This window comes from Balaenoptera acutorostrata, chromosome 7 (genome assembly GCF_949987535.1).
Source record: "Balaenoptera acutorostrata chromosome 7, mBalAcu1.1, whole genome shotgun sequence".
Taxonomy (NCBI): domain Eukaryota; kingdom Metazoa; phylum Chordata; class Mammalia; order Artiodactyla; family Balaenopteridae; genus Balaenoptera; species Balaenoptera acutorostrata.
This window is the reverse complement of record NC_080070.1, coordinates 102754331-102778986: the sequence shown is the minus strand read 5'-3', so window position 1 is coordinate 102778986 and position 24656 is coordinate 102754331. Positions and strand designations below refer to the sequence as shown.

At 42.9% G+C, this 24656-nt stretch overlaps 1 protein-coding gene across 18 annotated transcripts in view; it reads left to right on the top strand.

The window, feature by feature from the left end:
- The first annotated feature begins 13190 nt into the window (after window positions 1-13190).
- NRCAM (neuronal cell adhesion molecule) overlaps window positions 13191-24656 on the top strand; it is a 322710-nt gene continuing 311244 nt past the window's right edge. For all 18 annotated transcript variants that reach the window (XM_057550380.1, XM_057550377.1, XM_057550376.1 and 15 more), the window contains exon 1: window positions 13191-13337. The gene's annotated coding sequence lies outside the window, so the exon portion shown is untranslated. The remainder of the gene's footprint in view (window positions 13338-24656) is intronic.

Here is a 24656-nt window from a genome sequence, read left to right as displayed (position 1 = left end):
AGCGGGATTGCTGGATCATATGGTAATTCTATTTTTAGTTTTTTAAGGAACCTCCATACTGTTCTCTATAGTTGTATCAATTTACATTCCCACCGACAGTGCAGGAGGGTTCCCTTTTCACCACACCCTTTCCAGTACTTACTGTTTCTAGATTTTTTGATGATGGCCATTCTGACCAGCATGAAGTGATACCTCATTGTAGTTTTGATTTGCATTTCTCTAATAATTAGTGATGTTGAGCAGCTTTTCATGTGCTTCCTGGCCATCTGTTTGTCTTCTTTGGAGAAATGTCTATTTAGGTCTTCTGCCCATTTTTGGATTGGGTTGTTTGTTTTTTTAATATTGAGCTGCATGAGCGGTTTATATATTTTGGAGATTAATCCTTTATCCATTGATTCGTTTGCAAGTATTTTCTCCCATTCTGAGGGTTGTCTTTTCGTCTTGTTTATGGTTTCCTTTGCTGTGCAAAAGCTTTGAAGTTTCATTAGGTCCCATTTGTTTATTTTTGTTTTTATTTCCGTTACTCTAAGAGGTGGATCAAAAAAGATCTTGCTGTGATTTTTGTCAAAGAGTGTTTTTCCTATGTTTTCCTCTAAGAGTTTTATAGTGTCTGCTCTTACATTTAGGTCTCTAATCCTTTTTGAGTTTATTTTTGTGTATGGTGTTAGGGAGTGTTCTAATTTCATTCTTTTACATGTAGCTGTCCAGTTTTCCCAGCACCACTTGTTGAAGAGACTGTCTTTTCTCCATTGTATATCCTTGCCTCCTTTGTCATAGATTAGTGGACCATAGGTGCGTGGGTTTATCTCTGGGCTTTCTATCTTGTTCCATTGAGCTATGTTTCTATTTTTGTGCCAGTACCACATTGTCTTGATTACTGTAGCTTTGTAGTATAGTCTGAAGTCAGGGAGTCTGATTCCTCCAGCTCCATTCTTTTCCTTCAAGACTGCTTTGGCTATTCAGGGTCTTTTGTGTCTCCATACAATTTTTAAGATTTTTTGTTCTAGTTCTGTAAAAAACCATTGGTAATTTGATAGGGATTGCATTGAATCTGTAGATTGCTTTGAGTAGTATAGTCATTTTCACAATATTGTTTCTTCCAATCCAAGAACATGGTATATCTCTCCATCTGTTGGTATCATCTTTAATTTCTTTCATCAGTGTCTTATAGTTTTCCGCATACAGGTCTTTTATCTTCCTAGGTAGGTTTATTCCTAGGTATTTTATTCTTTTTGTTGCAGTGGTAAATGGGAGTGTTTCCTTAATTTGTCTTTCAGATTTTTCATCATTAGTGTATAGGAATGCAAGAGATTTCTGTGCATTAATTTTGTATCCTACAACTTTACCAAATGCATTGATTAGCTCTAGTAGTTTTCTGGTGGCATCTTTAGGATTCTCTATGTATAGTATCATGTCATCTGCAGACAGTGACAGTTTTACTTCTTCTTTTCCAATTTGTATTCCTTTTATTTCCTTTTCTTCTCTGATTGCCGTGGCTACGACTTCCAAAACTATGTTGAATAATAGCGGTGACAGTGGACATCCTTGTCTTGTTCTTGATGTTAGAGGAAATGCTTTCAGTTTTTCACCATTGAGAATGATGTTTGCTGTGGGTTTGTCGTATATGGCCTTTATTATGTTGAGGTAGGTTCCCTCTATGCCCACTTTCTGGAGAGTTTTTATCATAAATGGGTGTTGAATTTTGTCAAAAGCTTTTTCTGCATCTATTGAGATGATCATATGGTTTTTATTCTTCAATTTGTTAATGGTTTATCACATTGATTGATTTGCGTATATTGAAGAATCCTTGCATCCTTGTGATAAATCCCACTTGATCATGGTATATGATCCTTTTAATGTATTGTTGGATTCTGTTTGCTAGTATTTTGGTGAGGATTTTTGCATGTATATTCATCAGTGATATTGGTCTGTAATTTTCTTTTTTTCTAGTATGTTTGTCTGGTTTTGGTATTAGGGTGATGGTGGCCTCATAGAATGAGTTTGGGAGTGTTCCTTCCTCTGCAATTTTTTGGAAGAGCATGAGAAGGATGGGTGTTAGCTCTTCTCTAAATGTTTGATAGAATTCACCTGTGAAGCCATCTGGTCCTGGACTTTTGTTTGTTGGAAGATTTTTAATCACAGTTTCAATTTCATTACTTGTGATTGGTCTGTTCATATTTTCGCTTTCTTCCTGGTTCAGTCTTGGAAGGTTATACCTTTCTAAGAATTTGTCCATTTCTTCCAGGTTGTCCACTTTATTGGCATAGAGTTACTTGTAGAAGTCTCTTAGGATGCTTTGTATTTCTGTGGTGTCTGTTGTAACTTCCCCTTTTTTATTTTTAATTTTATTGATTTGAGTCCTCTCCCTCTTTTTCTTGATGAGTCTGGCTAATGGTTTATCAATTTTGTTTATCTTCTCAAAGAACCAACTTTTAGTTTTATTGATCTTGCTATTGTTTTCTTTGTTTCTATTTCATTTGTTTCTTCTCCGATCTTTATGATTTCTTTCCTTCTGCTAACTTTGGGTTTTGTTTGTTCTTCTTTCTCTAGTTCTTCCTTCAGATGTAAGGTTAGATTGTTTATTTGAGATTTTTCTTGTTTCTTGAGGTAGGCTTTTATTGCTCTAAACTTCCCTGTTAGATCTGCTTTTGCTGCATCCCATAGGTTTTGGATGGTCGTGTTTTCATTGTCATTTGTCTCTAGGTATTTTTTGATTTCCTCTTTGATTTCTTCAGTGATCTCTTGGTTATTTAGTAGCGTATTGTTTAGCCTCCATGTGTTTGTCTTTTTTACGTTTTTTTCCCTGTAATTCATTTCTAATCTCATAGCGTGGTCAAAAAAGATGCTTGATATGATTTCAGTTTTCTTAAATTTACTGAGGCTTGATTTGTGACCCAAGATGTGATCTATACTAGAGAATGTTCCATGCGCACTTGAGAAGAAAGTGTAATCTGTTTTTGGATGGAATGTCCTATAAATATCAATTAAATCTATCTGGTCTATTGTGTTATTTAAAGCTTCTGTTTCCTTATTTTCATTTTGGATGATGTGTCTATTGGTGTAAGTGAGGTGTTAAAGTCTCCCACTATTATTGTGTTACTGTTGATTTCCACTTTTATAGCTGTTAGCAGTTGCCTTATGTATTGAGGTGCTCCTATGTTGGGTGCATATATATTTATCGTTGTTATATCTTCTTCTTGGATTGATCCCTTGATCATTATGTAGTGTCATTCATTGTCTCTTAAAACATTCTTTATGTTAAAGTCTATTTTATCTGATACGAGTATTGCTACTCCAGCTTTCTTTTGACTTCCATTTGCGTGGAATATCTTTTTCCATCCCCTCACTTTCAGTCTGTATGTGTCCCTAGGTCTGAAGTGGGTCTCTTGTAGACAGCATATAGATGGGTCTTGTTTTTGTATCCATTCAGCCAGCCTGTGTCTTTTGGTTGGAGCATTTAATCCATTCACGTTTAAGGTAATTATCGATATGTATGTTCCTATTACCATTTTATTAATTGTTTTGGGTTTGTTTTTGGAGGTCCTTTTCTTCTCCTGTGTTCCCACTTAGAGAAGTTCCTTTAGCATTTGTGGTAGAGCTGGTTTGGTGGTGCTGAATTCTCTTAGCTTTTGCTTGTCTGTAAAGCTTTTGATTTCTCCATCAAATCTAAATGAGATCCTTGCCGGGTAGAGTAATCTTGGTTGTAGGTTCTTCCCTTTCATCACTTTAAGTATATCATGCCACTCCCTTTTGGCTTGTAGAGTTTCTGCTGAGAAATCAGCTGTAACCTTATGGGAGTTCCCTTGTATGTTATTTGTCATTTTTCCCTTGCTGCTTTCAATAATTTTTTCTTCGTCTTTAATTTTTGCCAATTTGATTACTATGTGTCTCGGCGTGTTTCTCCTTGGGTTTATCCTGTATGGGACTCTCTGTGCTTCCTGGACTTGGGTGGCTATTTCCTTTCCCATGTTAGGGAAGTTTTCGACTATAATCTCTTCAAATATTTTCTCTGTTCCTTTCTCTCTCTCTTCTCCTTCTGGGACCCGTATAATGCGAATGTTGTTGTGCTTAATGTTGTCCCAGAGGTCTCTTAAGCTGCCTTCATTTCTTTTCATTCTTTTTTCTTTATTCTGTTCCCCAGTGGTGAATTCCACCATTCTGTCTTCCAGGTCACTTATCCGTTCTTCTGCCTCAGTTATTCTGCTATTGATTCCTTCTAGTGTAGTTTTCATTTCAGTTATTGTATTGTTCATCTCTGTTTGTTTGTTCTTTAATTCTTTTAGGTGTTTGTTCTTTAATTCTTCTAGGTCTTTGTTAAACATTTCTTGCATCTTCTTGATCTTTGCCTCCATTCTTTTTCCGAGGTCCTGGATCATCTTCACTATCATTATTCTGAATTCTTTTTCTGGAAGGTTGCCTATCTCCACTTCATTTAGTTGTTTTTCTGGGGTTTTATCTTGTTCCTTCATGTGGTACATAGCTCTCTGCCTTTTCATCTTGTCTATCTTTCTGTGAATGTGGTTTTTGTTCCACAGGCTGCAGGATTGTAGTTCTTCTTGCTTCTGCTGTCTGCCCTCTCGCTTTACAGTTTCATCAATGATTTTCCCATCTCTCTTTTGGAACTTTATTCCTGAGCCAGTACATCTATGTTTGTGTATATACTGTGTATATTTAAGAACTTCAGTTTTATATATATATATATATATATATATATATATATATATATATATATATATATATATACACACACACACACACACACACACACACACACACACACACACACATATATATATACACACACATATACATACACACACACATAAAATTTCTGTTATGTATATAACCATGTGATTTCTGTTATATGCAAAATATATAATTTCTGTTATACATATGTATATGTTTAATTTTATATAATTAACTTCTTTACTAGTACAGTTGTAGACATAACTGAAACTCTGGAACAAAACAAATGTGTTTGAATCCATGATCTTTCAGGAAGTTATTTAACCTTTCCAAGGCTCAGTTTTTTTACCTGTAAGACTGGATAAACAATGGAAAAATCATATGGTTGTGAAGATTTATTTATCATTATTAAATTATTCCAAAATGGTATCAATGACATTGACAAAAATCTCTCTGGACATTTAAAAAGATTGAGTCAATCATATCATTTTTTAATCAGAAATACCTTCTATACTGCATAGAACTTTTATGCATTTACATAGAAGTATGCAGTGATGAGCAGAATTCTATGAATGTTTTTGCATTTTTGGTTTTTACTTCTGCCTTTAGGTTTTTCTATTTCAAAATACCATGCACTTCTAAAGAGAATCACCAATGGGCCAAAGTCCAAGAGTTCTTTAAGCAAGTATGGCGTCTTTGCTTTATTGACATGTGCCTCTCTTGTTGTAAGGTTGAATGACTAGTATGCATATTCTATTTCTGGACCACGTTTTGAAGATCACCAGAATGCAGAGGCCCCTCTGCCCCTAGTCGTGCATTCATGGGACACACTATCCCTGGGCTCTGGAGTAAGAACATTAGCTGCCCTAGCTCCATGTTTCAGTGCCAAGGCCAAGCAATATCCAGAAGCCCACCAGGTACCACTGTGGTCTAGGGCATGACAGTAGAGAAGGGATGGCAAGGAAAAAATAATGAGAAAATAGCCCCAGATTTTAAGTAAATGTTTTATTGAAAAGATAAGTCTAGTCAAACTTTAGACAAGTGATTTTTAAATCCTCCTAATAATTGTCATCTTAACAGAGCTTTTGTTTTAATTGAGATATAGTTGATTTACAAAGTTGTGTTAGTTTCAGGTGCACAGCGAAGTGATTCAGTTATACATACACATGTCTATTCTTTTTCAGATTCTTTTCCCTTATAGGTTATTACAAAATATTGAGTATAGTTGCCTGTGCTATACAGTAGGTCCTAGTTGGTTATCTATTTTATATAAAGTAGTGTTTATATGTTAATCCCAACCTCCTAATTTATCCCTCCCTCCCCATTTTGGTAACAGTAAGTTTGTTTTCTGTGTCTATGGGTCTATTTCTGTTTTGTCTATAAGTTCATTAGTATCACTTTTTTTATATTCCACATATAAGTGATATCATATGGTATTTGTCTTTCTCTTTCTGACTTATTGCACTTAGTATGATAATCTCTAGGTTCATCTGTGTTGCTGCAAATGGCATTATTTCATTCGTTTCTATGGCTGAGTAGTATTCCATTGTATATATATACCACATCTTTATCCATTCCTCTGCCAGCAGACATTTAGTTCGCTTCCAGGCCTTGGCTATTGTAAACAGGGCTGCAATGAACATTCATCAATAGTTATTAGAACTATTTTCATTTGCATATTATCTTTCTCTTGTATGCATTTTAGAGTTGCAATAATAGTGCACATACCATTTCGTGCTGCATTATTTTCACTTAAATTACAGCTTATAAATATTTTCCTTATTTTTCAGTCTTAATTATCATTTCAAACTCTAGCATATTTTCATGTGTTACACCATAAGTTGTTAAACTATTAATATAGAGGTCCTCTAATTTTAGCAAGTAGAATCAAGCAGGAAGTGAAGTGATTTGATTTTTGCCTCCTCTTCCTGTCTCAAACTAACTCTTGGTAAATAAAAAGAACAAATAAAACAACAAAGACAATAAGACAACCAATAGTCCTGTACAATCAAGCAAACTGAATAATCAAAACATTGAAGGGTAGAAACACATTTACCTTTAAATGTAGGCTTTGGATGAAAACCCAGTAAGTTTTTCAAGCTAGGGAAGAATAGTAGGAAGGCACTTTCTGTACTATAGCAACATTAGTCAATTTCAAGAAAAATCTTATTGTACCAATAACCCCTGCCTCAAAAAAAAAAAAAAAAGAATTAAGGTTAGGTGCAAAATAAATTATTATTAAACCAAAATTACTTAAATCCTGAAGTAACCTTATTATTCTAACAATGTTTTATACATCAGTATATCCATTACATTAAGAAATAGATTCATGAGCGGTGTATGGTGTGGGGAAAGAATACAATTGGACGTCCAAATACCATGCATCTAAATATTTAAAAGTTATAAGCTACATTCTGTCTTCCTACCTTGACAAACGCCTTCATAAAAGCCTTGACATCCACATTTGAACTTTAAGAATTCTTGAAGTTCTGTACCAGGATGCGGTGGCGTAGGGAGAACAGCCCCAGACCCCAGCCCTTGGCCCACCCTTGGCTTAGCCGTGAACCTTAAGGGCTCAAGCATACTTAGGTGAACCCCCCAACGTACATGTCTAAGTTCTGTCCGCAGTGCTGCATCAGCCACTTACCACACCTCCAGCTGTTTGTTTTTGTTGTTGTCTTCCAGTTTTATTAAGATATATTTGGCATATAACCCTCTGTAAGTTTAAGGTGTACAATGAGATGATCTGATATATTGCAAAGTGATTACAAGATTAGTTAACACATCCATCACCTCCCATTGGTACTTTCTTTTCCATTGAGGTATAATTGACATCTAACATTATGTTAGTTTCAGGTGTACAACATAATGACTTGATGTTTGTACATATTGTGAAATGATCATTATAATAAGTCCCGTTAACATCCATCACCACACGTAGTTACAGATTTTTTTTCTTGTGATGAGAACTTTTAAGATCTACGCTCTTCAGGCCTCCAGTTTTGCATACCGGCAGAGCAGTTTTCTTTTAGGAGCCTGAGAAGGAGGCCTTTGCAGGTTCTGTGGGGATCCTGGGATCTTGGGTACCCAGAGGAGGTCAGGAAGGAGGACATGGTGGCATGGGCTCCTGCAGGGGCCAGAGCAGGGCTTCCTAAAGCACAAGGCCCAGGGCAGGATGGTACCAGACTTGCTCACGTCCTGTGGATATCTGACATTTAAAAATATTGAAAGACCTTACAGTAAAATCTAAATTGAGGCTTAAAAGAAAATATTAACGGAAGTACAACGTCAGTGTTTATTAACCTAACACCTTTATTCTTCTAAAAAAAAAACCCATGAAACACCAAATGAGAAAGGCTTTGAGTCAACCATTCATTGAGACCCCCGAGTATTGTATCTGAAGCCATTTCCTTTCTTCCCTCCACAGTGAATTTGTCACTTGTCATCTGTTCCCTCTTAGGCCAGAAACGAAGGGCACGTATCAGGAGTGCTCCTCAGCATCGCTGTTCCCAGAGTGACAGTTCCCAGTCCCCGATGACCCCACCTGCGATGGCTGATCGCACACGGACCTTGGCTAGTCTCTCATCCATTCGGCAGAACCTGTGTACATTCTTGTAGACAGAAACCGGAGGAACAGATGGAGGAGCTGGCCACGAAACATGCTTATTATCACTGAAAATGTTCCTCCTCCTCCCGACTTGGTGCCCCAAGAATGGGGGCGGATTGAGCCGAGCAGAGGACCCTAGTGACTCACAAGCTTCCAGGGAAGAAATCCACATATGGCAACCACTGAGGTCACATCTTCCTCGCATTGCTCGTGCACTGCGTTCGTGACGTAGGTGCTGGGATGCTGTGTTGCTAAGCACCGCGCAAGGAATGGGCTGCAAATTTCTGGGTTCTGTTTGACACGTGCCCAAGCAGCACCAGACAGGCACCCAGAGTTCCGTGGTTACGTGGCAGACGGTGAGGAGAGCCATGACAGCGCTCAGTGTGTTTGCGTCCGTGGAAACTTACCACTGCTCACTGGTCAGGTGATCGATGAAATGACACATCCTATTATTTATATATTATCTATAAAGGCACATCCTGTTATTATTCATGGTGGGTAATCATCATCCACTCTGAAGCACCGGAGGTGTGGCCCAGCTGAGACTGTGGCTGGTGTCTCAGAGCAGAAAGGAGCAGGTCTGGGTGGGCACCGTGGATGGCCAACTCAGGCTTGGCTGTGGGAGCAAAGTGCGATTCCGGGGTGTGGAAATCGGAGCTGCTGAGATTAGCCTCAGACAAGTCACACCGATGTCTCATCGGTTTTCCACCGTTCCTTCTTTACCTGGCACTGTGTGCGCATCTTATGACAGCTACCGTTTAGTTCATTTGCCCCTTTCCTATCCCAAAAATAGATGTGATGTGTGTGGTCAGGTGCAAAGTCAGAGTTCTAAAATGCACTTCACTGACTGTACCAAGGATGAATTTAGAAGCTTAAAGCTAGAAACATTGATTATCTCCCAACTGCTGGGGGTTGAGAAGCCAGGGGCAGATGAACGAACTGGGCCGCTCTCTCACAAGGCTGCAGTCACGGCTCATCCTGGGCTGGGGTCATCTCAAGGCTCTCCTGGGGGGGTGACCTGCTCCCACGCTCACTCAGATGGCTGAGGCAGGATTCTGGTCTTCCTGAGGTGTTGGACTGACGGCCTCCCTCAGATCCCTGGACGTGGACCTCTCGTAGGGCAGCCCCCAACATGGCAGCTGGTTTTCCTCTGAGCAAACAAGGGAAAGAAAAAGATGGCAAGAAAGAAGCAGCCAGGGTCTTTTTGTAACCTAACAGCAAAAGTGACATCCTGCTACTTTTGCCATATTATTCGTTAGAAGTGAGTCACTAGGTCCCATCTACCCTGAAGGAGAGGGGATTATACTAGGACACACCCACCAGGAGGAGGGGGTCACTGGGAGCCATCTTAGAAGCTGCCCATCATGACAACTATGCTTTTTGACCATAATCGAGGATAATACTCTTTCAAGTAGAAGGGCTTTAAAAGTTCACCACCTCCCCGTCAGAAACCTAATGCATGCTGCCCAACCAAAGAAAATTAAGACAATGATGACATTGGTATATGCCACTCTTGGCGAACGACCTTGTTATGCTACTATAGAACACTTTTTTAGAGTTCCACTCTTTTTTAACCTAGAGTTCAGCCTATAGGAGTCTAAGAAATGTGCTTGGTTACCACCAGAACCATCAAATGACACAGTTAAATTTTTTTTTTGTTCTTACCTAGCCCAACTCCTTCATTTCAAGTGTGGAAACAGACTGAGAGGGGAAATAACCTGCTGGGGGACTCGCAGCTCAGGACTGGTGTCGGGTCCACGCTCGGTTTTGGTGAACTTACTGTTGGGTTTCGGGCAGGGCCAATTGCACTGCCACCTCTGGGAGACCCGAGGCATGGATGGGGGTTAAGAAAACTAGGATGGAAAATAAGGTGAGGGAAGAAAAAAAGTGGAAGAGGAATAAAGGGGAGGGAGAATTCTGAGAAAGAGAAACAGGACAGCCAAAGAGGGGGGAAGGAGAAAGGCTCAAAGCTTATTCACCGCAGGTACCACTGGGGGGCCCCATGACATGGCCATGTAGCTGCTGTAACGTACAAACGTTCTGATGCGTCCATCGAAACCTATAGCGTAACTTTCATTGAAAGGAAGCAGAGTGCAGTCGTTTAGACTGTGGACTCTGGAGCTAGAATGCCCACACTCGAGTCCCAGCTCTGCCACTAGCTGTGTGACCTCTGCAATTTACTTTTAACGTCTCTTTCTAAAACAGGGATGATTGATAGTACACACTGCATGGGATGGCCGTGGAGTTGGTTAAGTTAATGAATGCAAAGTGCTTACAGTAGTGCAGGGCACAAGGAGACTTCTGGTATCAGCAAGTGATGGCAAAGACAGTCTACGTTATTCTCAGCCCTCACCTGGGTTTGAGGATGGAGTGAAGCTTGGGGTACAGGACAGGGTGAGACTTAGGAATGGAATAAAGGGTGGCAGTTAAGGTAAGGAGGTGTGTTGTGCGTTATCTCCGTGAACATCAGCCAAATCAGAATGCTCATGCATCACCAAGCAAATCAAATGGATAGTCCTGTTGCCCACTCAGGCATCCTTCTCATCCTTTTCCACATCATTCCTCTTTCCCCTCTTGCTCCCTTCATTTCAGCTCCTCGTGTAACAGCTGTTAGGTTCTCCCTGCAGAGCTGCAATGCAGTTGAATAAACTGGAAGTTAAAACTATATAATCATTTTATGTTGTTACAAGTATTTTGCAGTATCAAAATTACTTAATTTTAATCTGTGGTGCTGTCACTGTGGTTCCCGTTTCCTCCAGAACTTTTTTCCTCTTCTGTCTTTGTTCTTTTTATTCAAGTACGTATTCAGTTGACAGACATCTGATCACACAATTGCTTTTCAAACTAGAATTTGCTGAGTACCTATTACGTCCTAGACACTGTGCAATGCTTTAAACTGACCCTAACAATAACCCTGAGTATTAAGTACTGCTATTACACTTGTAGAGATAAGGCAAACTGTCCCTGGGGAAGTTGTCCCTTGCCGGAGATTCCTTCATGTCTGCATTCCTTGAGCACTGCCCCCCACACCCACCCCCATCCCCCCGATTACCGGCCAGGACAACCCAGGACTCTTAGCGGTTACTGAGGTAAGGAGGGATCAGAAGGGTCTGAAGCCCTTTATACAGGTGGGAATGATGAGGCAGTGAGAACTCAGTTGTTATGATTATCCGTGGTTCCATTTCTTTTGGTGGGAAATGAGGTCACCCAAAACCAAGATGATCCTCATTAAGAAGTGAAATTTTGTGGAGTCAGGCATGGAAACAGATCATTCAAATGTGGCAAGTACTCTTAACAGTAAAACACAGGGACTCGGCAAAGACTTCACAGAGGAGGTATCAGCTGAGCGAGGCCCCGAGGGACGAACAAGAGTTTGCCAGATGAAAAGAAGATGGAGGAATATTCTAGACGGGAGAAATCTCACATGCAGAGACTTATATAGAGTTACGAAAATTCTTTTCACTGGAGGACGGAGAGGTAAGTTAGGGGCAGATTGTGAGGGAACGTGCCAGAAGATCTGGAGTTCATTTTATAGGCAACAGAGAACCAGAGCAGACTTTTAAGTAAAGGTATCATGATCACATTCTTTTTTTTTTTTAATAAAAATAATTTAGAGGGGGATTTGGAAAATTAACTGAGAGGTGAGAGGTACCCAGGAGGTGGGGTAAGGACCAGGATCAGAAGAGTAATGGGATTGAGGAAACAACTTGTGCGAAGACCCAGCAGCCAGAGATCACAGTACTGTTTCAAGAACTGCTGGGAGGAGAGGAGGATGGCATCTGCAAGAGCCAGAAAAGAAGGCTGCTCGCTGGCATGCATGCAGCTGGGGGTTGAAGTGGCAAGTTCACACTGAAGTCAGAGCAGAGGAGTCGTCAGCGCCTTGAAGGATGACCCTGTGCCTTTTTTATGCCTGAACCCCGCCCTAACACAGGGCCTGGAGCCTGGGGATGAGGAGAGGGGATGCGGGGGTCCACAGAAGTCTTCCTGAATTAAACTAGAGAAAGGAAGGAAACAAGGCTCCAGCAGAGGGGAGGGAGAGTTGGAGCCTGCAGTAAATGGTCAAATGATCAAGTCAGGTGATGCCTGATGATTGGGAAGAAGCCCTGGAAGGTCAGGCTGCAGACCAGAGGAGATGACTGAGGATCTCGAGTATCAGGCTAACGATCTTGGACATCAGCTAGGATACAGCGCAGACCTCACTCCGGAGCCTGAACCTTGCGGCCCCAGTGTGTTTGCTAAAATACTACACATTTAGAAAATCTTAACTCTCCTTTTACATTGCAGATAATTCTCCATAATGCTCCCAAATCTGAAAATAAGCAAACCTGAACTAATCCTGTTCTCTGGAACCAGAAATCCAACTCCCACCGCGAATAGACCGCTGAAGCTTCCCTTTCTGGGGGCTGCCTGGAAAGAAGAGTTGCAAAAAATTAAAAGCAAAACAAAAAGACGTCAATTTCAACCATCCCAACTGGTGAGTCTCGAAGAAATTAAATGCTTTAAAAGAAGGTGTAGCGGCGGGAGGCCACAGACCTCACACAGAAACCAGCACCACGAGAGTGACATTTCAAAACCACCCATTTTCTGGAACATCTCTTGTAGCCAAATTCCAGACCCCAGCCGCCCTCGTCCCCTGCGCGCTCCCGCCCTCCGTCCCTCACGCGCCGGCTGGATGACGTGGGTTGGTGGTGGCGCGGCCGCTCAGGTGAGGGGCCACCCAGTCACCGGAGGCGCGGGCGCTCGGAGCCCATTCGCCGCCGCCGGCGCAGCAGCAGGGGCGGCGCGGAGGGGAAGGGGCGGGGCGGGCGGAGGGAGAGCGGCGCGCGGGGAGGGCGCAGCGGCGGGGGCGCGCGCGGGCGCGGGGCCAGCCTTGCTTCGCTCGGGTCGCCGGCTGACGCGCGCCGCAGTCGGAGCGTGAGCCGCGCGGGCGCAGGGGACGGCGCGGGGCTGCTGGTGGCCACAGCTTCGTCGGGGACGGACTGCACCGGTGCTCGGGGTCGCGGGCAGCCGCGCGTGGGCCGAGCGGTGGGCGCGGCGTAAGAACGTGAGTAGCTCCGCGCGCGCGGCTGGCGGTGACACTGGGTCCAGGCTCGGGGGCGACGGCTGGAGCGGAGGAGGGCGCGGGGGGCGGCTGTGTTGTCGCCGGGACACCGGAACACCCTGGCTTCGCAGCGCCCCTCCACATCTCCCTGCCGCAGGGCCAACCCGGCAGCCAACTCCCTTCTTCCCCTCCGGCTCCGGGCGGGAGGAGGGGACCGTAGCCCGGTGCGGGCCAGGCTGAGATACAGCGGCGCCGGCGGGCCCCCTTCACCTCCCCAGCCCTTGGCCAACTTGTGCATCCGTGCCCCCCGCTTTCCGGGAAGCCCTGCCTGGAGGTGGCTTTGGGGCCAACTGGGCCTGGAGAGGCTGCTGGGCCCCGGCACTGCGGCTTCCCGGGCAGGGAGGCGGAGGGCGCGGGCTGTCAAGCCGCAGGGCCGGCGGGGCGAGAAGCGCAGGTGCCTGGCCGGCGCGCTCCGGCGTGTGCACGTTCCGGTCCCCGAGGACATATCTGGGCGTGGGCTTTGTTCGGATGCGCTCACACCTGCGCGGATCGCCGGAGTTCAGGGGCGGTCCGACCTCCACTCTCTCCGGCCTGGAGAGAACTCGGGGAACGAGGGATGAGGGACGGGAGAGACCCCGAAAGCAGTAGGTGGGGGGCTTTCCGGGGTCTTTGTCGGCCCTACAGGTGCGGGTCCCCGGGGTCCCGGCGCCCCGCCCGGCCTCGCGGGGCTGGGACTTGTTGGGACTGGCACGCGTCGGCTTGGGGCTGACTCAGAAGAGCCCCTTCCCTGCCCAGGCTCCCAACGGTGGGATCTGGCAACAGCTTCGCCCGGGGATGTTGTGTTGAGCCGCCCGTCACTGCCGGCTCTGGAGCATCCATCTCCCGGCGAGCGCCATCTGCGCCGCGCGCTGCCTCCGGCCCCGTGCACGCTGTGCGGGTGGGCGCCGCAGCGCGCGGGTCCCCGGCGGTTCGCTAGCCCAGCCGTTGCCCGCCCGCATCTGCCCGTGCGCAGAGGGGGAACCGGGGTGCCGTGGTCCTGGGAGCCCGGGAGCGCTCTTTCTCCCAGAGCCGTGTACTCTGGGCAGCAAGCACCGCCGGAGGGTTCCCTGGGTCCGGAGGGGCTGGTGAGCAGGCCACTGCCCTCCTCTCCGGGTCGCCTCCCTCCCGCTCGGCTCCCGGCCCGCGGCAGCATCTTCTGTTCCCCGCACGCTCGGGGGCCGTCCCTAAGCAGCTGCCGGCGAGGAGGGGGGCCGCCGAGCGGTGGCGTGTCTTTTCCACCCCGCCTCTCTCCTGTCGTTTTCGCACCAGCAGTTCCAGCCAGAGGCTACATCCGGCGCGGAGCACTCTGTCCTAGGAGCGAAGCGTTCTCTTCCTCCCCGTCCCGCGTGGTTAAGGCGCAGAGGTGCGAGTATCAGGGGCAGGGCCCTTCCCTGCCCGAGGCTTTAGCAAGCAGAGACGGAGGAGAGTGTAATGGGCAGGAGGCAACCCTCCTGCACCAGGAGTTCCCCTGGGGCTATCCGGGAAGGAACACGGTAGCCACTGAATACAAACATGCATAAGGAGGCTAGGCTGCTTTGGTTGCCACTGCTTTATGCTAACCATGCCTTGTTATTAAAATATTGTAATAATAGCTCACAAGGAAATGAGACCTTCCAGAAGTACTGAAGTGGATTTAGGCAATTGGATACTTTCTACTTTAATGGTAATGACAGTCAACATTTTCTGAGCGCGTCAGAGGTGCTGGGCCGCTGTGCATGTTACATGTATCTATCTATCATATCAGTTTCCACAGCAACCCCATGTTAAAAATTAGGAGACGGAGACTTAGGTCGAGGAACTTTCCCAAGGCCACATAGCTAGGAAGTGAGGAAGCAAGGATTAGCTTTTTGCCCATCCAAGACTGTGAAAATGTGGCCTTTTGGAGGCTTATCATTAGTTTAGAGGAAGCCTAAAACCACCCAGTGTTCAGAAATCAGGGACATACTGTAAGCCCATTTAATTGTGGCCCCTGCAGACCTCACAGTAGCAGGCAGTATTGTAATTCAGCGAATTGTATTGTGGAATAGCCTTTTGATTGCCCTGTATTGCCCTTCAGTTCCTTTACATGTTCCTTTATCCCTGCTAGCTTTTAAGTACTTGGCTGTTAACCCACAATCCAACCAGTTACAGCCACTGGGCTCTTCTTAGTGACTAGAGCCACCTGCGATTCCAGAGAGGCTGAGAGGTTCCTGGCATATCACAATTTTTGAGAGAACTTCTTCTTCTTTTTGATTTTTTAAGAAAAGGCAAATATTTCCATTTGGCAAACATTTCTATTGCAGGTTCTCCCAGCCCTGAATCTCCTTTGTAGATTCTTTTGATGGCAGCAGCTTTACTCCTCAAATTGGATGTTGAATTTGAATAAGACCCTAGTATAAAATCTTAGGAAAGCATTAGTTATCCTAAGTATATGACCGAGGCGCGTTTAGAAAGATGTTAACTAAAAGAAACAAGAATATGAACGACAGTGAAATCAGCTCTTCCTGGAATAGCTTTTGGAATGATTGTAATTGACTGACCGGTTGGAAAAATGAATTCATTTTGCTTTCTTAATCCTGCTGACTCATGGTCTTCTTTCAATTTGTTTTCTACTTCATTACAGGAAAGGTGCTAAACATTTCGCATAATCCAGGAATTTTAGAGCTGTAAGAAAACATTGTTCCTAAATCTTTGGGTTTCAAAATGAATACAGTGGGGCTCAGAGAGGTCACCCAGCCGTCTAATGCAGGGTAGTGATGAGGTGCTTGGACTGTAGGCCAGTCTCCTTAATACACACCATTTTTGTTATTGGAGTAGCCACAGTAAATGAAAAGCAAGTCATCTTTGGAAACGGTACTTCCGGTGAGGCGGATGTGACAACGCATTGGCTGTGAGTGCTTCAGAAGGGGGAGCGCGTGCTGAGAATGTGTACACTTGGGCTGTAGAAAATTTCCTTGAGAAGCATTTCAAATAATTCTTTCATGTAGGATAGTTTTCCTTGCCTAATTGATTGAATATAATTAGAATCTGCAGATATTATGTAGTGTATGTACAAAGGACCTATTTAATGGAATCCCTCAGGAAGCTTTTCTGGTAAAGAGATAATTTTATTCATTTATTCATTTATTCATAAATATTTACTGAGTGCATGGCCTGCTGTTCTAAGCACTGGAGATGCAGTGGTGAGCAAAGCAGAGTTCCTGCCCTCGGGGAGATCAATTCCAATTTTATCATTTATGGCTACAGACTGACACACACAGATTCTTTTTCCGCATGTAAATGTACAGCTTGATGAACTTGCACAGACTGAATACACCATGTAACTGTGCTCAAATCCAGGACCAGAACATTGTGAACGTTCGAGAAAGCCCTCTTGTGGCTACTACCAGTCATTACTCTCCCCTAAGGGTAACCACTGAGACGCCAGTCTTTTTTTTCCCTGATATTCTCACTTTGAAATCAGAAGGTCTTTGTCTTAGTTAGCTCAGGCTGCCATAACAAAATAACATAGACTGGGTAGCTCAAAGAAGGGACATTTATGTTCTTACAGTTCTGGAGTCTGGAAGTCTGAGATCAGGGTATCAGCCTGGGTTCTGGTGCGAGCTCTCTTCCTGGCTGGCTGATGGCCGTCTTCTCCCTGTGTGCTCATATACCCTTTCCTCAGCCTGTATCTACGGGGAGTTCCCTCTCTTCCTCTTCTTAGAAGGCCGCTGATGCTGTTGGATTAGGACCCTGCCCTTATGACCTCATTTAACCTTAATTACCTCCGAAAAGCCCTATCTCCAAATACAGTCACATTGAGGGTTAGGGCTTCAGCATATGAATTTGGGGGAAAACAGTTCAGTCCATAGCAGTACAGATTTGCTGCCTCTGCCAGCAGCCTTTGGAGTCTCATCCCCATTTGCAAAGAACGTTTCCCATCTGAGAAGCGTGGTAACCCATAACAAATGTAACTAGAATACAGAGCTCCTGAAGTATTCTTCTGTAGGAAGTTTTGTCTGTTTGCATCCAAAGACTGCTTTAGGTCAGCCTTCAAATGCTGAGATGGTTGCTGAAAAGGAAGTGATTTGCAAATGATTGGAAATTACTAAATACAGTTAGGTGTATTTTCCCTTTTATGTTTCGTGCTTCTCCCGAAGGAACCCAGAATTTTTCTGCCAGGTAAGGACCGAGGAGCAGGTAGGACACGCCTAGCCTCCAGGGATGCTAGGGGCAAGAATCCAGTGGCTTATTTTATTTAACCCTTTGTCCACCCAGGCAAATGAAAAGTCCCTTTAGTTTGAAAGAGTCTTTATTGGCATCAGAGGCTGAAGTTTCTAAGAACAAGAAAATGTGCCAGAAGGAACTGATGAATGTTTATTTTCCCTCTTAAAATGTGAAGGAGAGGGCTACATGAGGAGAACATGGGAATGGCTCTGCTTCCAGGTTTATAGCAGCGCTGACATCTTCAGTATCAGGTTGTCTCTAAATGGGGAAGCAAATGCAATATATTTGTAGAAAATGTGATTTTTTTTTTTTTGCTGTTACTGTTTTTACTGTGACGAAATACATATAACATAAACTTTACTGTTGTAATCATGTTTAGCTGTAGAGTTTAGTGGCATCAAGTACTTCACATTGTTATGCAGCCATCACCCCTGTCCATCTCCAGAACTTTTCTCAGCTTCTCAAACTGAAACTCTGTGCCCATTAAAACAGTAACTCCCTGTTCCCCATGTCCCTCAACCCCTGCCGAGTACCTTTCTATTTTCTGTCTCTATGAATTTGACTACCCTGAGTACCTCATATGAATGGAATCATGCAGTATCTGTCCTTGTGACTGGCTTAAGTCACTTAGCGTAAGGTCTTAAAGGCTCATCCTTGTGTCAGAATTTTTTTCCTTTTTAAAGCTGCAGAATATTCCATTGTATGGACACACCATGTTTTTATAATTCATTCATCTGTCAAGTTGGGCACCTGCCACTTTTTGCTGCTATGAATGTGGGTATACAAATCTGTTTTGAATCACTGCTTTCAACTCTTTTAGGTATATACCCAGAAGTAGGATTGCTGGATCGTATAGTAATTCCATTTTAATTTTTTGAAGAACCATCATCCTGTTTTCCATGGCAGCTGCACTGTTTTACATTCGCGGCAGCAGTGCACAAGGGTTCAGTATCTCCACATCTTCACCAACACTTGTTTTCTCTTTTCTCGATAATAGCCATTCTCGTGGGTGTAAAGAACTATAGCCGTTACTTTTTAAAAAAATAAATTTATTTATTTTATTTTTGGCTGCGTTGGGTCTTCGTTGCTGCGCGCGGGCGTTTCTCTGGTTGCCGCGAGCAGGGGCTACTCTTCATTGTGGTGCACGGGCTTCTCATTGCGGTGGCTTCTCTTGTTGGGAGCACGGGCTCTAGGCGCGCGGGCTTCAGTAGTTGTGGCTCGCGGCCTCTAGAGCGCAGGCTCAGTAGTTGTGGCGCACGGACTTAGTTGCTCCGCGGCATGCGGGATCTTCCTGGACCAGGGCTCGAACCCGTGTCCCCTTCATCGGCAGGCGGATTCTTAATCACTGTGCCACCAGGGAAGCCCCTATAGCTGTTACTTTTTAAAGGTATAAATTAATATACTGTGCATATTATGAATAAGCCATTCAGAATATTTTCTAACTTATTGGTTTAATTTTTATTAATAAGGAAATGTGTGGTTTCTAACAAGTGTTAATTGACCCCATACTTTGTGCAAAGTCCGGGAGAAGCCAGCCTTGGTGACACACATTCATGTGATTTTTTTTTAAATGTGGAATTAGAGTATATATGTCTGTAGTTCTCTTGTGCTACGTGATTTTGCTCGGAGGTTAGATTACATATTAGTATGCTTTTATTTTACTGGAAAATTTGACATTGTTATTTTAACCCAGACCAAGAGCACATTTGCCTCATATCTGGAAACAGATAGGAATATGGTACATTGACTGTTTAGGGATGTGCTCGAGTTGTCATTTACAAGTCTGCATCGGACATTGCTCCCCACCACGGAATCTTCAAAGATGACAGCATAAACTCTCACCACCCAATTATAATTGCTTAGCTGAGCTAATAAAAAAGATATGGTGTCAACTTCATTGACCTATTTTACTGGCCTACAAGTTTGGAATTTCAAACGAGAAAAAGGTCATTTTTAAAAGTCTGATACAGGGTTTCCCTCAAGTGACTGAAAAACTAGTGAATATAAGAAATGCCAGTGATAAAGGGAACAAATCTACAAATGCTCATCTGCTGCACACACTGTGCAAGTGGCTTATTCAGTTTAAAAACAGGAATGACAAATAAACCTTATCTTGTCTTAGGTGTTCCCTGATTTTGTTCCATATTGTCCCGTGCTAAGGCATTGTTTAATTCACATGAGAATGAAAATGACAGTTACTGTCAGAGGAAAATGATACTTTCAAAAATTATTTTTTTAAAAATTTTTTGGCCGTGCCGCGCGGCATGCAGGATCCTAGTTCCCTCACCAGGGATCAAACCCGAGCCCCCCCCTGCAGTGGAAGCACGGAGTCTCAACCACCGGCCCACCAGAAAAGTCCAAAAAATTCTTCTTATTAATTGATGATAGGAAGAGCTGGAAAGAATATTTTGAATATACATCCATATTCATATGTATATTTCAGTTTTCTGATGTGCATGATGTATTGGTTCAAAACCCTCTGTAACCAGGAAAATATATTCCCAAGGCCATCTGAGGGAATCCTGTAGGAGGTCTTCTACTGTGTAATATGCAGTGAATTTGATTTGTCTTTCTCAAGTGGGCTGAGAGCATTCAAAAAATTCAGTAGATGCATTCAGCATGGAGTGATCTTTTCTCCAAATTTCAACTTTAAAGCTAATTTCATGCCACTTTCCAATGCCCTTGGCATTTTGAATGGTGTGATTTACAGCGTACGTTTTGTACGAGCATTATAAACTCCTGTTAAACACCCTTAACAGATTCTCTCTCAAGGGAAAGGGAAGGGAAATGTACTAATCTTCCATTCATTATGCCTTAAGGTAAAAATGGACTGTGTTTCGTCCAAGAGTTTCGTCCTGGAGTTTTGTGGTCTTTGAGGAAGGATGGCTGGAGCTGGTGCACTGCTGCCTTCCAAAGCCTTGTGCGGCTTTTCAGTCCCTCACCTCAATAGGGAGCTGAAAGGACAAAAGTGAACAAAGGAGGTCTGTTTTGCCTGCCCCACTTGCTGGGCTGTTGTCTTGGCCCTTTTCAGCGAAGGCGGGGCGGGGGGAGCTGGGTCAAAGTTGAAGAACACTGAAAAGGAATTCAAGCTTCATGTCGAAGTTTGAATTATAGCTTCAGTTTGAGTGCCGAGTAGATTAGTTTGAATTGAAATTTTTGAAGCCGGGGAAGCTTAAGTGACAGATGGTGTTGAAAGTGCGTCCAGAGAGCTGGATGGCGTACCCGGGAGGTTCAGTGCCGAAGCGAGGCCCTCAGTAAACATCTAGTTAACTGACAAAAGTTTTCAAACTGTAGGAAGTGCAGTTCGATGCTGTGCGCCCCATTAAGACGCTGGACTGTGTGAATTAGGGGAGGCCCCTGCGTCTGGCATACACTCAGACGTGCTGGTCCCCCCCTAATTGCATTGCAAATACTCTTCTGACTGTTCTGCTGCTTCCCACTCTAGTCTCTAGTGAAATAAACACAGAAATGCCCAATCAACGTCCCTTGTAAAGTGTCATTGCAGTGTCTTGATATTGGTTGTTTTGGTATATGACAAGATCAATCTGTCCTAAATATGGACTAATCAGTGCTTTTTCCTATATGAGTGTATTTATGCAGAGTGATTTCAGCTTTCTGCTTCTCGTGGTAGACCATCACTGTTATATTTCCTACTGAAGTTTTTAACACGGCACATGGTTTCCCCATTCAATGTGGTTGGGAGCATCTGATTTAAAATATTTCCGAAGGAGTAGTTGGCTGTGTGTATAGCTAGAATAATAAGATAGCTACTGGGAAGTCAGGGTTATTGAAATGCAATAATTTGGGGTAATTTGTGGGTTTTAAAAAATTTTTATTTTATATTGGATTATAGTTGATTCACATTGTGTGAGTTTCAGGTGTACAGCAGAGTGATTCAGTTATACATATACATGTATCTATTCTTTTTCAAATTCTTTTCCCATATAGGTTATTACAGGGTATTGAGCAGAGTTCCCTGTGCTATACAGTAGGTCCTTGTTGGTTATCTATTTTAAATATAGCAGTGTGTACATGTCAATCCCAAACTCTCATTTCGGGTAATTTGAAACACTTCCTGGTGCTTCATAAAACTACAATTAGAAAAATCTTCCTTTGATATCTTTGACCATTAAAATGACTTGATGACATAGTCTTTTGTTCTGATGGTTAGTGGCATGGTAGTGAAAAGCCTTATTTATATACATTTAATACAGTCAAATGAATAGATCTACTGTAAGGGCAGTAACACTGACAGGGCGATAATATGAACAAAACAGTAAAGTAAAAATTTAGAGATAATTAATACTGTAATAAAAACAGAAGTGATTTTACTTCGGATTTATTATGTAACTTACATCGCATGTTGTATTTTACATAAATCATGATAGATACTCTCTGTGTCTCATAGATTTTAAGGTAACTTGCATTTTCATACTTGGAATAGGGTTTAAAAAGTCCATGGCTCTGTATGTTTCTAATTACAGTTACTGTGGTGCAAAATCATAGTGGAAGGTAAAATACATCAAGGGTTTATTGCTGTCCTAGGGCTCTGAGGGGACTCATTAAACAGTAGGGAGGGAAGGAGTCAGATTTATTTGCTTGGACTGGCGTTGGGAGAGTCGAGATCAGAGAGAGTGAAGGATTCAAATGGAAGGAAGGCTCAGGTGGGTAATGAGAATTGTGACATCCTGGAGACGTGTCCCATGGCAGAAGGAGGGAGAGGCATTTTAAGTAATGAGGAGAGAGTAAAGAACAGAGTGCTGGAAAAGTAATAACAAAATCTGAAAGAAGAGAGTGGGTGGAGAATAAAAATGTTTGTGGCAATTGCTTAGCTAACGGAGACTAGTCTCCACAGCACCCTATACTAAATATTCAAAAAAACTTTGTGAAATATAGTTGATTTACAATGTTGTGTTAGTTTAAGGTGTATAGCAAAGTGATGCAGTTATACATATATTTTCCTTTTTTTACATTCTTTTCCATTATAGGTTATTACAAGATACTGAGTATGGTTCCCAGTGTTATACAGTAGTAGATCCTTGTTGGTTATCTATTTAATATATAGTAGTGCTTATATTTTAACCCCAAACTCCTAATTTATCCCCCCCATTCTAAATATTTTTAAAAGATTTTATTGTGGTACATTAGATCATTGAAGTAACTTGACATCAGAGAATAGAAATAACTCATAAATCACTCTGCAAAGACAAAATATGATGGTACATTATTTATGTTGAAAAGAAAGGCATTGACAAGAATTTACCAGGAGTCAAAGGTAAAGTTCTTTCAGCATAACACAGTTAAATTCTCAGTGAGATCATCTCTTCTCTCCAGCTATTTGTTCCTCTATATACAGATGGCTCTGGCTAGAGAAAATTAGATATATGAAAACGGGAACTTGCCAAGCACATTTGGGGTGATTATTCAGGTTATACAGGATTCTTCACTTTGCACAAGGATGATGTGATGCGTGAGCTTCTATAACGCATCAAAGTTCAATTCAGGAATGATTTTTCAAGGATATCTAAGTAGACGAATAAAGAGCATGATAGATACCAAGTGAAACTCACGCAAATATGGCTAAATAAAAATCAGTAAAGAGGTGGACACGTGGTAGGTGAGGAGAAGTGCCTCAGTTGTATGAAAATATTTGATATTGGCTCTAGACAACATTGAGATGCCAATAAAGGAAAGCCACTAACAAAATAGTCATCCAGGATAGGCATTTTTTGGCTTTGCTCATAAGAGACTTCCGTCAGCTTTCCCCAGGCTTCTAGGTGTGGAAACCCAGCTCTTGCTCTGTTCCACTAGAAACCTCAGCTGCATTTCTCATGCATGGTGGTGTATATGCACGAGTCCCCATGTTTGATGAAAGAATGAATGCAAGAATGAATGACTGAATCCATGAATATTGCAAAATGTCAAGTGGATCTTTGGTTGGATAACATTGGGGAATTTTGTCCCCAGCCTTGTTTGAAGACACAGACAAAGTCTAGACCGTGGAAAATCCAACATTCATAATTTCATGCCTGGATTCTCTATGATTATAATTTGCTTCCTCGTTCTCAATTAGACACTTGAGTGGGCAGGTGAAATCACTCCATCCAGAAGGGTACCATTTTTGAAATTGCCACTGTGGAGCCCTAAACGGCATCCTTGTGACCCCAAAGAGCTCCTCTGTAATTTTCTACCTTTGCTGGCGGCTGATGATTCCAGGTTTGCACAAGGCTTTCCTTGCCTTCAAGTCCGAAGCTGATGCTCATTTCCCTCCGGAGGTCTCTGGGTGGGTGCACACTGATTGAGTTGAAGCACTTTCTGAGATTGCTTCCCACCATCTGAATTGGAAGAAATCAGAAGTGAGGCATGCAGGACTGACATGCAAAGTGGGAAAAGGCTGGTGTGGGAAACAGATCAGGAGAGCTCAGTCTTCAGCTGTAAAAATGGAACTTTCTCCCTTTTTTGGTTGTTTATTGAGTACTCCTACCTATACTTTTCTTTATATTCCAAGATGTGAGTTGAGTTATAGCATGGCCCTTCCCAACTGGTTAGTGGATTATAGTGAGTGATTGGGTTTGAAGCAGTGGGTCCATGTTTGAGAGACACCGGAGTGAAGATTTTTCTTGAAATTTGTAATTAATTAAATTTTGAGAAGTACTGGGCTACTCTGTATAGACTAGGAAGCTTTGCTTTACTGTGTGGCTTTGGATAAGTTGCTTAAGTACTTCTTTTCCTTTAGCTGGAAAATGAAGATAAACCATATAAATTTTCTCATTGTCAACCCTACCTCATGAGAGTATGTCACTAGGACCAATGATGATAAAAAGGAAAGTGCTGAAAGACAACATCAATCTGTGTTCTTATTAGGTAGAATGCAGTAGGCATTTTGTTCGCTATGATACTTTGCCAGATTTGCTTCAGAGATATGTATGTTTCATACATCCTTAGCAACAACCGTGTCTACTTGATTTTGAATAAATGAAGTGGTCTCATGCTGCAGTCTGTGAGATGGGTACCCTTTTTGGTACTTCATGGTGGGACTGTTTTCAAAACACAAACTATATTCTTAACTTTCAACAAATGATAATATATATGTGAAAG